The sequence below is a fragment of the Acinonyx jubatus genome, chromosome X, assembly GCF_027475565.1.
Source record: "Acinonyx jubatus isolate Ajub_Pintada_27869175 chromosome X, VMU_Ajub_asm_v1.0, whole genome shotgun sequence".
Classification (NCBI taxonomy): domain Eukaryota; kingdom Metazoa; phylum Chordata; class Mammalia; order Carnivora; family Felidae; genus Acinonyx; species Acinonyx jubatus.
In genome coordinates this window covers 44,678,855-44,694,044 of record NC_069389.1, presented here as the reverse complement: position 1 = coordinate 44,694,044, position 15,190 = coordinate 44,678,855, and the positions used below count along the sequence as shown (strand labels likewise).

The 15,190-nt window shown below is 46.7% G+C and overlaps 1 protein-coding gene across 23 annotated transcripts in view; it reads left to right on the top strand.

Annotated features, from left to right (window-relative positions):
* FAM156A (family with sequence similarity 156 member A) overlaps positions 1-15,190 on the top strand; it is a 46,839-nt gene that overhangs the window by 18,975 nt on the left and 12,674 nt on the right. For 8 of the 23 annotated variants that reach the window (XR_008290111.1, XR_008290115.1, XR_008290116.1 and 5 more), the window contains exon 3: positions 11,220-14,936. The exons of 13 other annotated variants lie outside the window; for them this stretch is intronic. The gene's annotated coding sequence lies outside the window, so the exon portion shown is untranslated. The remainder of the gene's footprint in view (positions 1-11,219; positions 14,937-15,190) is intronic. 2 more of the 23 variants (XM_053202342.1, XM_015087587.3) reach the window with 2 other exon arrangements.

Sequence of the window (15,190 nt, the reverse complement as noted above, 5' to 3'; positions counted from 1 at the left end):
TCTTTTATTAAGTAACATCTGTCTTTTCCCCTTGTGATAATCCTCATTCTGAAGTACATTCTCTGTAATATTAATTTAGCCCTTCCAGCTTTTCCTGTGATTCACGTTTGCTGGGTGTATGTGTCTTAGTGTGTTCGGGGTGCAGGAACAAAATACCACAGACTGGGCGGCTTATAAACAAACTTGGTATCTCACAGTTTTGGAGGCTGGAAGTCCAAGATCAGGGTGCCGGCATAGTTGGGTTCTAGTGAGGACCCTCTTCAAAGTCACAGATTTGTGGTTGTGTCCTCACATAGTGGAAGGACAAAGGATCTCTGGAACCTCTTTCATAAGGGCCCTAATCCTATTCATGAGGGCTCTGCCCCAGGGCCTCATCACCTTCCAAAGGCCACACCTCCTAGGTTAGGAGGTATGGGGGTTAGGATTTAACAAAGGAATTTTGGAGGAGACATCTTCAAACCATAGCATTATCGATAAATTTTCCTTTCAGTTACTTTTAACTTAATTTATGTATTCATATTTAAAGTGAGATTCCTTTTGACAGTACATAGTTGGGTCTTTCTATTTTTATCTAAAGTGACAAATTAGGTCTTTTAATTGATGTGTAGGCAGTGTACAATTAGTGTGTTAACAGTTTACATTTAAGTCTACCATCTGGCTGTATATTTTATCCTATGGATATTTTATTCACATTTTCCTTTCCTATTCCCTCTATAATTTTGGATCAGTTGAACATTTGGTGTTATTCCATTTTATCTCCACAATTGGCTTACTAGTTATATATCTTTAAACATTTTTTCGAAACGGTTGCTCTAGGGTTCTAATATATATTGTTGCTTTTCACACTGTGCCTTCAAACGATATTATACCACTTCCTGTACACTGTCAGAATCGTAGGACTATGTACCTTCATGTCCTTTCTCCCAGCCTTAGTGCTATTGTTTTCTTGCATTTTATTTCTACCAAGGTCGTAAACCCCACAATACATTGTTACTATTATTTAGATGGTTTTCTTTTACTGAGATTAAATATAAGGAAAAAATTCATATACGCCCGCAACTTTACCACATCCAGCACTATTCAGTTCTTTGTATAGATCCAGATTTTCTTTGGATTTCATTTGCCTTCTTCCTGAGGAACTCCCTTTAACGTGTTGTGTAGGGCAGATCTTCTGGCAATGAATTTTCTCAGCTTTTTTATTTCTTTGAAAGTTTTTGTTTCACCTTCATTTTCAAGAAACATTTGCATTAATCAGAAAATTCTGGCTTGCATGGATTCTGATCAGTCGTCTGCCCATTCTGTCCTGTTTGTTCCCTTGTATGTAATGTGTCTCTTCTTTTCCTTTTCTGTCACAGGATGTCAGTGTTGGTGTTTGAATCAGTCTTTCCATTAGTTGATTGGGCTTGAGTCCTGTGTTGCTATAATCATTTTAAATATAAAATAGACTTGGGAACCTGGGTGGCTCAGTCAGTTGAGCGTCTGACTTCTGCTCAGGTCATGATCTCCTGGCTCGTGAGTTTGAGTCCTGCATTGGGCTCCCTGCTGTCAGCACAGAACCCACTGCAGATCCTTTGTACCCTTCTCTCTCTGCCACTCCCCTGCTTGTGCTCGCTCTTGCGTGCGCGTGCTCTCTCTCTCTCTCTCTTTCTCTCTCAAAAATTAAATAAACATTTAAAAATAAATAAAAATAAATATAAAATAGACTTCAGGTTCAGGGTGCAAGATAGATCAGTATACAAAAATCAATTGTATTTCTGTACATTAGCAGTGAATAATCCAAATAAGTAAGAAAACAACTTCAGTTACGATAGAGTAAGAAGAATATTTAGGAATTAATTTAACCAAGCAGGTGTGAGAGTTACACACTGAAAATTACAAAACACAGTTGAAAGAGATTAAAGCAAATTTTAAAAAATGGGAAGACTGTGTGTGTTCATCGATTGGGAGACTTGATATTGTTAAGATGGCAACATTCCCCAAATTGATCCAAGCATTCAGTGTAATTCCTATTGATATTCTAACTGCAGCTTTTTAGAAATTGAGAGACTGCTCCTGAAATTTATGTGGAAATTTCATGGACCCAGAATTAATTTAAACAATCTTGCAGGAGACAGCCAAAAGTGGAAGACTCGTGCATTCCCATTTCAAACATTATTTCAAAACTCCAGTAATGAATACAATGTAGTACTGATTTAAGGATACACTCAGAGATCAACAGAATGGAATTGAGAGTCTGGAAATAACCCGTCTATCTATGGTGAGTTAATTGTTGACAACAGTGCCAAGACAATTAAATGGGGAAGGAGCAGTCATTTTAGTAAATGGTACTGGGACAACTGGATAGTCAACATTTAAAAGAATCAATTTGAGTCCAAACCTCATACCACAGATAAAAATTAAGTCAAAATGGATCCAAGTCCATATGTAAGAACTAACACTATAAAACTTCTTCTGTAAGAGCGTGTAGGAGTAAATCTTTGTGACATTGGGTTAGGTGATGGATTCTTAGCTAGGACATCAAAAGCACAGATAATAAATGAAAAGTTAGGTAAAAATGGCTTCATCAAAATGAGAAAACGTTTTTGCTTTAAAGGACACCATAAGAAAGTGAAAAAACCAAAAGAATGGGAAGAAGTATTTGTATATCTGATAAGGGCCCAGTAGTCAGAATGTAAAAAGAACTCTTGCAAGATAAGAGTAAAAAGACCACCCAATTAATAATGGGATAAGGGAGGCACCTGGGGTCTCAGTCAGTGAAGTGACCGACTCTTGATTCTGGCTTAGGTCATGATCTCACGGTTCATGAGAGTAAGCCCCAAATCAGTCTCTGGGCCAACAGCATGGAGCCTGCTTGGGATTCTCTTTCTCGACCCCTCCCCCTGTTTGAGCGTGTGCACGCGCTCTCTCTCTCTCTCTCTCTCTCTCGCTCTCGCTCTCTCTGTCTCTCTCAATTAAAAAAATGGGCTAGGCATTTGAATAGACATTTCTATTAAAAAAGATCTGCAGATGCCAAATAAGCACATGAAAAGATGCCCAAAAATATTAGTCGTTAGGAAAACAAAAGTTGAAAGCACTATGAATTATAACTTTCCACCCTCTAATATGGATATAATTTAAAAAGCGAAAATAACAAGTGTTGGGGAAGGTGTGGAATAATTGAAATCCTCATACATTGCTGGTGAGAATTCAAAATGGCACAGCTGCTGAGGAAAACAGTTTGGCAGCTCCTCAAAAAGTTAAACAGAGCTGCTGTATGACACAGTTATGCCATCGTAGGTATATATATCCAAGACACATAAAGAATAAGCCCCCACAAAAACTTGTACACGAGTGTTCCTAGCAGCATTAATCACAACAAAGTGCCAACAACCCAGTGCCAACCAAATAATGAATATATCACCTGTGGTGATGTATCCGTATAGTAGAATATTATCCAGCCATAAAAAGAATGGAGTAGTGATACTTGCTGCAACATGGACGAAAACTGGACACATTATGCTAAGTGAAAGAAGCCAGACTCAAAGGCCACATAATGTAGGATCCTATTTAGTGGATATGTCCAGAATGGACAAATCTGTAGAGACATAAAGCTGCTAGTAAATGTCCAGGGCTCCTGGGAGGGGGGATTGGGCAGGGACTGCTAATGGTGTAGGGTTTCTTCTGGAATTAGATGTTGGTGATGGTTGGCACAACCGTATGTACATAGTAAAAGCCAACAAAAAAAAAGGGTGAATTTTATGGAATGTGACTTACAGCTTAACAAAATGAAAAAAATACTGTAAAGGAAAGCATTTGCTTTTGAATATGATTTTGGCCATTTTAGAAGTACAGTTGCCTACCCCAGAAGATGTAATACGCTGTCCAGGTCTTGCCTTCACCAGTTTGATCATCAGAGGTGACCACTGTAGTCTGATAGGTGTTTCCGTCTTGTCCCTGTTATCAGTATTTACAAATTGCACCTGCACATACATATACACTTACAGACACTGGTTGAGTTAGGATTACCACTGATCTGCTACTCCCCATTTGAAAAAAAATAATAATAATAAAATAAAAATCTCTGGTCAGTACAAATTTGCTCCTCTTATTCTGTTTCAAGGCCAGTGAGTGGGTGCTCCATTGTAGGATAGGAACACTTCATCTTTCATTTACCCTCCCAAAGGTCATTGACTACCAATGGCCATTTAGAGCCCACCCCCACTCCCTGAAATTTGCTATTCTCATTGTACACATACTTCTGTGGCTGTGTAAATATTTCTTTAAGACAAGTTCGTAGCAATGGAAATTGCTGGATCAAGGAAACCTTTTGCTAAGGAAACATCTCTGAAGTACCTTCTTGTGTGCCTGATACTACTGTAAGTGCTGGGGAGACATTAGAGAAGACCCACATATGTTCCTCTTTTCATGAAGCTGAAATTCTACTGAGGGTAGGGACACAGTAGAATCAAATTTTGATAGACGCCGTCAGAGAGCCCTGCAAAGTTCTTTTACCAAGTCACACTACCCTCGGTGTGACTGGAGTAACAAATGCCCCTTTGCTGGCACCCTAAGCACCCCATTCGTGACGTAGGAGATGTAGACAGGAGGCTGGACACTTTATCTCAGGCTCTCTCTACAAGATCTTGGCGTATGCAAGTGGAATGATCCCTGTGGGGAGTTTAAGAGTAGTGAGACTATGATGGAAGGATGCAGCGCCCATTAGTTTTATTCCTGGGGAGGAGTGGAGCTGGAGGTGATGTGACCCCATCTGGGCAAATTACCAGGGTGTGGGGTGGCAGGAAAGGGTGAAAGGTTGCTAGAGGAGCAGCAGGTTGTACTTTCCTGTAATAGGATGTACCACTGAAGTCCCAGATGAAGCAGTCTCCTCTGGGAGGTACAGCTGGAGTGAGGGAGTCTTGTGTTCCCAAAGAAACCATTGCGGGCAGGGTGCAGGGGAGCTCACCACCATGCAAGGACCTCCACCTCTCCGGAGGTCACCATCGTCCCACTTCTGGCCCCAGCCCGTCAGCTGTACAGATTCTAACCAAGTGGGGACCAGGGAACATGGAAGAGGAGCACATGAATGGTTTCCTCATGGGTGAGCAGAGCAGAGATTAAGGACCACACTAGACTGGTTAGTCTAGATGGGATTGCCTGCCAGGATCTTCCAAGGAAAAGAATCCCATTGGCTGGAGGTGGGGTGTCCTTCTCAGGGAGTTTATGGGTGCACAGGTGGGGCTTTGAAGAGTGGAGGTGGAAGTGGAGGGTTTGGAATCATGCCGTGGAACCTCAGGCTGCTCACCAGCAAAAGAGGCTGAAGATGCTACCCAGGTCAGTGGGATCACTGGCTTCTCTTAGTCTGTCCTTTAGTCAGTCTCCCTGCAACTTCTTTTTTTAACAGTGCTTCCAGGATCCCACTATAGTGAAATGAGCCCAATAACAAATCACTAAATCTTTCTCCAGTGTCCTGTTATGTGTCCACCAGACTATAAGTCTTGGATGGGCAGAGATATTTCAAAGAGGGGCTCATGACCTACTCCAAGCCAGTTTCTTGAGGGAAACAAGGTGCCCTACTCAACCCAGAGAAGTGAACACTTAGAGGATAGGATTTTAAGCATGAGACAGGAGAGATGTTTGAGTGAGGGCAGGCAAGTAAGAGATAGGTGGGTTCTCATGTCCGTGAACTTCTCCCCAGTCGTTCCTTAAGCCCTGACTGTATTCACACCTGTGCCTGAAAGGCTGCAGATGCAAGACTGTGTTCCTGGGGGAGGGAAATTCACAATGGCATGAGAGATGGGCCAGTGTGTGTGTCCCCTGAGGAGGACAAGGTGCATGCACCAGGCAGGCCCACGTCAGCCTCGCCGTGGATTCTGCCCGTGAGCAAATAGGCCTGCTCTGATGTTGGCTTCATGGTGGGAGATCGGGGGGGAAACGTATGCGCCTCACAGTTTGCACAAAGCCCCACGGGAACTGTGGACACCCTCATACCACCTTCCCCTTTAAAGCAGAATTAGGCATTGAGAGAAGGGGACAGGTTTCCTTTGGGTGGATGGGGAGATGATAAGGTAGAGAAGCGGGTGGAACAGGGGCACCCTCAGTGGTCAGGTAAGTGGTCTGTGGCAGGTCATCCTGGCACGGCAATGTGAACCCCTTCACCATCTCCTTCCCCCACTGGTGTTCACTGGCTTGCAACAGACCTGCTGACTGAAGGTGTCCTTGTGTTTGGGGCTCACATGGACACTGGGAAAATTGGGTGGCTGCAGTGCCTCCAAGGGTTAGGAGCTGAGAAGGCTGAAGCGAGCAGTGTGTTCAGGGTGAATGGGATGAGGGACAGGCCTTCCACAAGACTGAGAGGGCGTGGATCTACCCTGAGCAGCGTGGGACTGTCCTGTTCTGCCTTCCCCACAGGTTCCGATCCCCACAATGAGGCAACGGCTCCTCAGCAGGAGGGCTCTGGGGCCTTAAGGACAGTGGGAGTCTCCTGAAGATGGCATGAACCCTTCCAACCTAGAAGGTCTCCCCATTTTGATGGGTGGAGGGCTCTACTGTCTGTCAGACGTGTGAGCGGGGGCTTCCCTCCTAGTTGTGGCCTGGGACCAGTGCAGCTGAGTTCTTGTCCAGAAACAGCCAACGATGGCCAAACCTGGGGTCATTTATCCCTGGGAAAAGAGGTTCCTCACGTGCCTGGACGGGTGCACTGGGATGGGGGCTAATACTGTGGAGACAGCGGTTTCCCAGAAAGGCTGTCTGTAATTCTGTATTTCAGTCTCTCTGTGCTATTCACTCATGGGGCTGGGTGAGACCTCATTGTGTCTCTAATTGACATGTGTCCTGTATGGAGTGACTTTTTGTGTTCAAAAACAAGATGTCGTTTTACGAGCCATTTTGGGGTCCAGGATTTGAGATGTATGAGCTGTGAGAGGGTCTGTGTCCAGTATGGGAGATCACTGAGCTGTGGAGGGTTGTGTGTCCAAGTGAGAGTTGTCTGGGCTATTAGGGGTCTCTCCTGGTGAGTGAGGTATGTGATCTGTTTTAGGTGCAGCGTGCAGAATGTAAGTTGTCTGGGGCTGTTCCCATTATGTATTCCAGGAATTAGGGTTTGAGCTCTCCTGAGGGTCTCTGTTGAGGTTGGCATATTTGAGCTCCTGGGGGCCCATATTCTAGGTTGTGAGATTGCAAAGGTTATTTGTCATGGGACAGGAGGTATCTGAGCAAGCTTGTGTTCACGGTACAGGTGTTTTGTGCTGTTTGTGTGCCTGCATGCAAGGTTGTCAGCTCTGTGATTGTATGGCATCTGTGTGCAAGGTGTAAGGTCTATGAGCTATTAAGTTTCTATGTTGCAGGTTGCCAGGTTGCTAAAATGCATGTGGATCTGTATTATAGAATTTATCGCCTCTGAGCTGTTTTGTGTCTCTCCTCATATCTCGAGTTCCATAGGAGTTTGAATTCTGTGGGTGGTTTGATATTGTATGTCCAATGCATTGAGGTCTCCTAGCTGCCTTCTCTTGGGTCTGTATCTCATCCACTCCAGCTTCGAACAACCTGGCTTCCTAGTCTAGGCCATTGAGTCAATGTGGTTGGCTTCCCTCAGTGTGTCAATGGGATATTTTGGGTTTGGAGAGCCATAGTGGGAGGCCCATGAAGTATCTGGGAGTCTGTGTCTAGGGTATGATGCTTCAGAGATCTGGGTCCCAGGGTGAGGAAACTCGCCTCTGTCTTCAGTGCTTTCTTCCAGGGATTGACACTTCTGAGCCACATGAGTGTTTATACCCTGATTAGAGAGCCTTTGTCACATACTGAAGTTCATACTTGAGGTATTTGTGGCCTCTTCCTGATGTTTCAGTCTGACAACTGTCCAGAAAGACAGAGCTTGATCTGAGTTGACTGACTGAACTCACCTGTTCCAGCTCGTAACAACCTGTCTTCCTTGTCTAGACCATTGGCTCTGTGTGGTTAGCTTCCCTGAGACCCTTCCCTAGGGTTGGGTTCTCCCAATCTCGAGCTTTAGCTTACCTATTTCATACAATCTCAAGTACAGTTTTAAGTGTAGTCCATATTCAACTAAAAACAGTAGAACCAGTGCTTCCCTAAAAAAAACTATTCACAAAACATTTTGCTGAATCCCAGGAGGTTCCAGGTAAGACACTCCAGTAGGAACTTGTTCACAATCTGCTCCTTACAGTATGGAATTTTAAAAAATCTTTTCTCTCTGTTACTGGTACCTTGAGAGGCTCGGGCAAGACAGGCCATTCACTTTTCGGTTTTTGACAAAACACCCTAACACTCACACGCGTGTGCACATAGACACACACACACACACACACACACACACACACACGACCCACCCAATACACACATTAGTAGTCAATATAAGGAAATTGTATTGGAAATGTAAATGGAATTCTGTGATTAATTATAAAGCCAAGTTTCTCATCACACTTATATGTCTGCTGCCCAGGATTGGCTGTTTTTCAGCAAACTGGACAACCAAACATGCCTTCTTTTTGTAAATATTATATATTGGAGTTTGTAATCTGATTACAACAGTCTAAATAATTGTATACCAGTGTAGGAATGACAGAGCCTATTTTTTGTATGTCACCTCCTAGACAGAATTCCTCAGATGGTTTAATACAGGAGGTGATGCCAAGGAAACAGACTGTTTCTGAACCCGTGGAACACGGACTGGAGCCCAGTTATGGCCTGGGGGCCGGGGGGGGGGGGGGGGCGTGTCTAGCAATGCCCATGGGAAGTGTCAATCTCATCTCCACTAAATATGGCATCCCCAATTAGAGAAAGAGAAATATGCCACACACAGGTTGTCAAACCTCAGTTCTGACACTGCAGAGGCAGGCTTCTGAGAAAAACAGCTGTTCTTTCAGAGAGCACTGCTCTTGTGTGGCGCAGAAAGAACGGTGGTCCCGTGACACGAATGCACACCCGGCTTGTTCTAGGGAGATTCTCCCTCTTTTATTCTTAGGTTCCCGCTTTTGCTCTCATGCATGTTCTTTCCCAGGATCCTGTTCTTTCCATCCCTGCGCCAGCGCACCCCCTCCTATCCTCAGCCCCAGGTCTGAACCCCCACCTCCCCAGAAGAGAAGGGCTAAGACCACCGAGAGGGGAAGTCCTCCCGACTTCCTAGAGAGACCAGCCACAGGAGGCGGGGCTGCGGGACTGCGTGTGACATCACAGACATGGGACACTATGGAGAAACCGGGTGCTCTTTAACCTTCCTCCTGCTGCACGGGACAGGGAGGGACAACGGGGTGCCCCGGGGCGAAGTGGCTTCCTCTCCGTGGGCCGTGGCGTGGGTACTTGGGATCCGGGACTTGTAACCACGCAGGGAGTAGAGAAGGTTGAACCCACCCCAGAGTGACTGTGGCGCACCTGAGTGACTGCACAGGATACATATTTCCCGAGGTGGCAGGGAGAGTTTCCAGGCGCTGCGAGTGACGAGTGACGTTGGGTTACTTCCTTTGTAGGGCGCACGCGTGGCAGGAAGTACCACTTTCAGATCTTTGTGTTCTTACCGGTCGTTTTTGCATGCGTGCATACTAGGAAAGACAAAAACCAAACTAGTACAGCACCTCACTATTCAGGTTGTTGCAATGCTGAGAGCAGCCCAGATCTGAACATCACACGGTCTCCGCAGGGTGGTTTTGCCTTTTTTCCCCTAAGGATTGAGTAGACCCATTATAGTGGGGGAGACTTAAGGTAGGACGTTTCTGCATTCAGGATTAGTCTCCACGAACAAGAAATGTTTCTCTCTGTGTCTAGCTAGTTTCAGGAGGGCTGGCTTCTGATCTCAGTTACATCAGGGAGCTGGAGGGACTGTGTGTCTGGCCCAATCAGCAAAAGGAGAAAGGTCTGTGTTTGGCCTTGTTGCATGTAAACCCAGGAGCCACCCGACAGACATATGGTAGGGCGTGACAAAGCGTGAGAAGCAGCCTTCTACCCAGCTGCTTTGGCCAGCGACTCTTAGAGCCGTCCTTCCTTGCTGCCTCTCTCTCACCACCCCCTCAAACACCAAGTCGGTCCAGTCCAACCTCCTGCGTCCTTCAAAATAAGATCTTGACACTTACTTCCATCACTACAGTTAGTTCCCTAGGCCACATGACCCTCCTGTCTGCTTGATAACTACCACCAATATTAACCCTTGGCCACAAATTTCTTCATCCCGCTACCTGAGGGACCATTCTTAAATCCTAATCTGGTCTTGTGTACCCTGCTCAAAACTCTGCAGGGTCTTTCTTCCTGCTGTTCTTGGGATAACGTCCAGCCTCCTGGACCAGGCACAGCAGGCCTTGCCTACCCTCAAATGCCTCATCTTCAGCAGATGGCCTCCTCCACCCCCACTTCATATTCCAGCCAACTTAAACCTCTTTCTGTTCAGTAGATGGCCACTGGGCTTGGGCACTCTCTCTCCTCCCTGCGTCTCCTGTCCCCAGCCTTCATTTGCCTGATTCCTACTGATGTTCAAGCTATCAGGTTAAGTAGAGAGCGATTTCCATTTAACCCTAGGAATCCCTGGATGAAACGGCACTGTTAATAAAACTTTTTACTTAAAAGTGATGGAGATTTCATTATAAATTCTCCCAAATAGATGTTTTACCCTGGTTCACAGTGAGTTAATTGGAGATGCAATCTGACAGCACAGTTGTTCTGGAAAAGGCTTCCTTGCTAGGAATAGGATGACACACAGCAAAGATCTCATCTCCTTTCATATGGATCCTTTGATGCACTTGGACACGGAGTTTGGAATGTGTCACAAACTTTCCCAATGTGAAGGGGCCCTGCCTTCCAGTGAGGAGGGATAAGCAGAAACGTGGAAAGAATATGTCACTTTATGGCACCTTTGACCCAAGAAATTAAATGCCTTCCACTACCTCCCTTGGACTTTGTTTTGATAATGTTTCACTCGGAGTTGCAGTCTGAGTTTCTGTTGGGACAAGAGAAAGTGTACTAACTAATCTTCCCTTTACAAGGGGTTTGGTCTGTTAGTCCCTGTGGCCATCAAGGAGGCAAAGATCAGCTGCTGCTCACTATTGGAGCCCTCTAAGGGATCCTGACAGTGCCTTCATAGAACTCCTTAGGGGTCCCTACCAGGTGCCAGAAACCCCTGGAGGAAAGTTTGTCAGTTCCTGTGGGGTCCAGTGGGCAGCAGCACCCCCTGCTGGTTCTGTCTTGTCATAGACTCAACTGTGAGCATTAACCTCATTCACTATAACTCCTCTGCCTAGGCATGAAATGAAGTGTGTCCCTTGGACAAGAGAAAAGATGGAACCACCAGTCCAGCCACCACCACAACCCCCAAACCCGAACCTCAGCCAGAGGCATGGACTAGAGTCCCAGGGTCCTGGCATACTTGCTCCATGCTGACATGTCCCTAACACAGGGCACGGTGTGACTGTCTCTTCTGCAGCCTGGCTGTTGAGGAGCTCAGCTGTGCTGGTATATACAGTTTTATTACCCAAACACTCAGGTAAGTGTCAAAGCCCACTGTCTGTAGACAAGGAAACAAACGGAAAGGTTTAGGTCGCTGGTGCAGGAAAGGGTGGATCTGGGCATCACACCTCCGTTTCGCCTGACTCCAAAGCCCGACTTTGCACTCACAGTGATATTCCTGGATTGTGTTTCAGCTGCTGAAATGCATATATTGTTCCAGTATTGTATAGTCATCATGGTCCCAACACCTGTCCACCTTGAAATGGAGGTACTCAGCAACCTTGAAAGGTTCTAAGATTTTGTGTCTGTCCTCTGATGAGCTGCCCTGAAGCCAACAGACCTGGAGTCCCTTGGCATGGAAGGCTTGCCTCAGAACCAACAGCCAAGCAGGACTTCAATGTCCAGGGCTCCCCCCGTGGAGTGGTACTTTGTCATGTTAGAGAGCCTTTGCAAGCAACCCCACCACCCAAATTAGGTCTCTACCTGTCTCACTGGTGACCAGGTATTACGAATTGAGAGGCAAGCAGAGGAAGTGCTTTTAGTAGCTGCATCACAGCCGTAGCACTGACCAGACCCCACTGGTGATTTGAAGCCCAGTAGCCCAAGGACTGCAGTCCGACTCTAACTAGGTGTCTCTCTGTTCTTCGGCGTGCACGTCTGTACACTGTGGGTGAGCAAAGTGCCTGTGTCATCAGCCTCCCCAGCCTTGAGAGGTGTGTCCTGACCAAACACACGCACATACACTTAAGTAGGGGTAAGAGGCCCTGCTCTGTGTCCCTAAGGTGCTGTGATTTCAATTCTGCCACCGCTCTTCTCACACAATGTGCAGTGGTCATCTGCTTGCAGACTACACCCTGTGTGATCCCTGTGTCCCCACTGAGTCCAGTGAACTGACACATGAATTCGGGTGGTGCTTAGAACATGTTTCTTCAGCGAAGGAGGGACCTTCACCCAAGGTCCTTCATCCCAAAGGGCAGCTCGTGTACCGGTTATGACACAGGAGGATGGAGTAAACAGGACATCTCTGTACTCAGATTCTCTGTGAGGAGGAGGAAGATTGGATTTTTTGTACCCTCTCTAATTCCAGAAACTTAAAGAGGCTATAAAGGGATTTTCAATGTGTGGGTCACTGTTGCCCCGTCGGCCACAGTTCTGGTCTCACAGTGGAACTTGGGTCAAGATCCTTGGAGCTCCAGGCAACTCAGAGAATGTTTTCCAAGTCCCGAGCGACTGGTGCACAGAGTAGGTGCCCACAGTGATCTGTCCAGTAGGTGGATTGTTGAGTGAATTAAGGCTGCTAGTTAAATATGGGATGCTCTGGCAAGAGCACAAATCCCCTTGGGGGACGGGACATGAGCACACGGGTGAAGGCTGTGTCAATCCAGGTGACTGCTGTCAGCCTCACAAGAAGGCACTCCTCCTCACTGTCCTTCCAGCTCTTTGTCCAAACCTGCCTCTTCTCTAAGTGGTCCTCTCCATGTCCCTTCTCTGCCTAACTTACAGCCCGATACAGGCTGTCATTCGGCATCTGTGATCCTTGGGTGTCCTTTGCAGTCCAGCTAACTGAACAGAAGCTGACTCAGCACAGCAGGATCTAGTGCCTGTCACCCGTTGTTCTCCCCTGCTTTCTGTTAGGCTCTCACTCCCTTCCCCTACCCCCCAGCTGCTCCAGCCTTCTGGCAGTATCTGCACTGTTTCTGGAAGCCTCTGCCTCAGACACTTCTTCCCAACTGTTCCCTCTTGACAGGAAAGTCCTGACCCCAGAAATGTGCTTGTCAGATTCCTCTCCCTGTTCACAATGTTTGTTGAAAGGTCACCTCTTCGTGAACCCTGAATTCACACCCTTGGGGATACTTTCTAGGTTCTGCTTTTGGGGCTGACAGATCATCTGGAGAGGCATTGCCAGCAAACGTGCGGGCGCCTGGGTCTAAGAGCCAAAGAGTTTGTCTAGAACCAAAGAGAAGAGCCTGGAGAATGTCCTAATATTCTGACTAAAAGGCAGAGGGGCACCCAAGAAAACGGGAGGTCAAATTATCACCGAAGGCAGGCCAGCCCCTGAGCAGCTCCTCAAATGAGTGGAATTGTGTTCATGCATCACTTGTAGCCTGAACCATGGGCCCTGAATGCTGAGGGAAGATCCCTGTTCTCCAGTAGCCATAGTCTGACCAGAAACTCAGAGAATAAGGCCCTGCCTGCAATAGCTGAGTGCCTGTTGTCTTTGGGGCCACTATGTCCAGACCTGGCCATGCAGCTTCTGTTGTTCTAAGATGGGGATGGCAGTACCTGCCTTCCTTGCTTCCAGGGCTCTTCTGACAAACACAGGACGGAAAGCGCGCAAGCGCGCGCACACACACACACACACACACACACACACACACACACACACAAAGATCAGAGAACTGGAAAGAGCCTAGGTCCTTGATGGCGTCATCAGACCCCAGAATATGCCCCGCCTGCACCCACCCTTACTTCTGATTTCATTGTGTGATTGTGAATTGCCTTTGTGATTAGACCTGTTTGAGGAGGGGTTTCCTCTTTACTCACAGCACAAAGCAGACTTCTGGATATGGGGAGCATCGTGGGGTTTGGTTTTCTTTTCTGTGGGAGCCATGTCGTGTCGTGGGTAAGGGCACAAGCTCTGTTCCTAAACAACCTTCCTTCCAACTCAGTTCTGCCACTTGCAGTCCTGTCATTTTGAGAAATGTACCTGGCCCTGTGCCTTACTATCCTCACCTGTGAAATGGGCTTATTATTCTTAATAGTGACAATACCAAGCAGAGAGGGTTGCATTTGTGAATACATAATGAGGTAATGCAAGTATGGTTCACAGAATTGCATCTGCCACATTCCCTATCTTTACACCTACTGATGCTGCCATGGGAGAGGTGGCAGGTCAGGCTTGACACCACGTGAGCTAGAGCAAAGAACATAAAGATCACGTTACACGTCTGTGTTCAGCCCTAGAAACTCTCCTCCTCTGCCATACATTCTCATCCTTTGCGTCATGCACGGACGATCCGTCACCAGAGGGCTGACTCTCCCACCTGGGGACCACAAATACACACCGTCTTACACTGTGTGCATCAATTCAGTACACTCCAGTTATGTCCTCAGATAGCCTGCCCTGGTCCTGGTGCCGGGGTGGGGGTGGGGGGTACCCCAGGGCAGGTAACGGAGCACATGATGTTCCCTTACACCCACACGGCATCAGAAGCTGTCTGCATCCTAGTGCCTGCCTTTCTTTCCAGACTCGCCTCCCTCCGCCCTAAAATTCGGATTACACTCACACTGGATTCCAGGGCAGACCCTGCCACTTCAGTCTCTCTCCTTCAGCCTCAAATTCCTCCTGGTTAAAGGCAATAATCCTGCCTACTCAAGGTTTGTTGGGAGACCTCCAGGAGACAACAAATGTAAAACACCTAGCTGACACTAGCTGGCACGTGGAAGGTGCTGGATAAGAAACAGCATTATCTGTTTCGCTTCTTTAATCCACAGCACCTGGAATGCAAAGGGTAAGATTTCCTCCTTTTATACGGCTGAATAATATCCCATTGTATAGATGTGTCACACTTCCTTTATCCATTCCACTGTCGATTGACAGGATTGTTGTTTCCATTATCCTGGCTACTGCGATTAATGCTGCAGTAAATATGGGAATGCAGACATCTCTGTGAGAGGCTGGCTTGAGTTCTTTTGGATATATGCCCAGGAGTGGGATGCTGGATCAGATGATGGGTTTTTTGGGGGTTGGTTTGTGGTTTGTTTG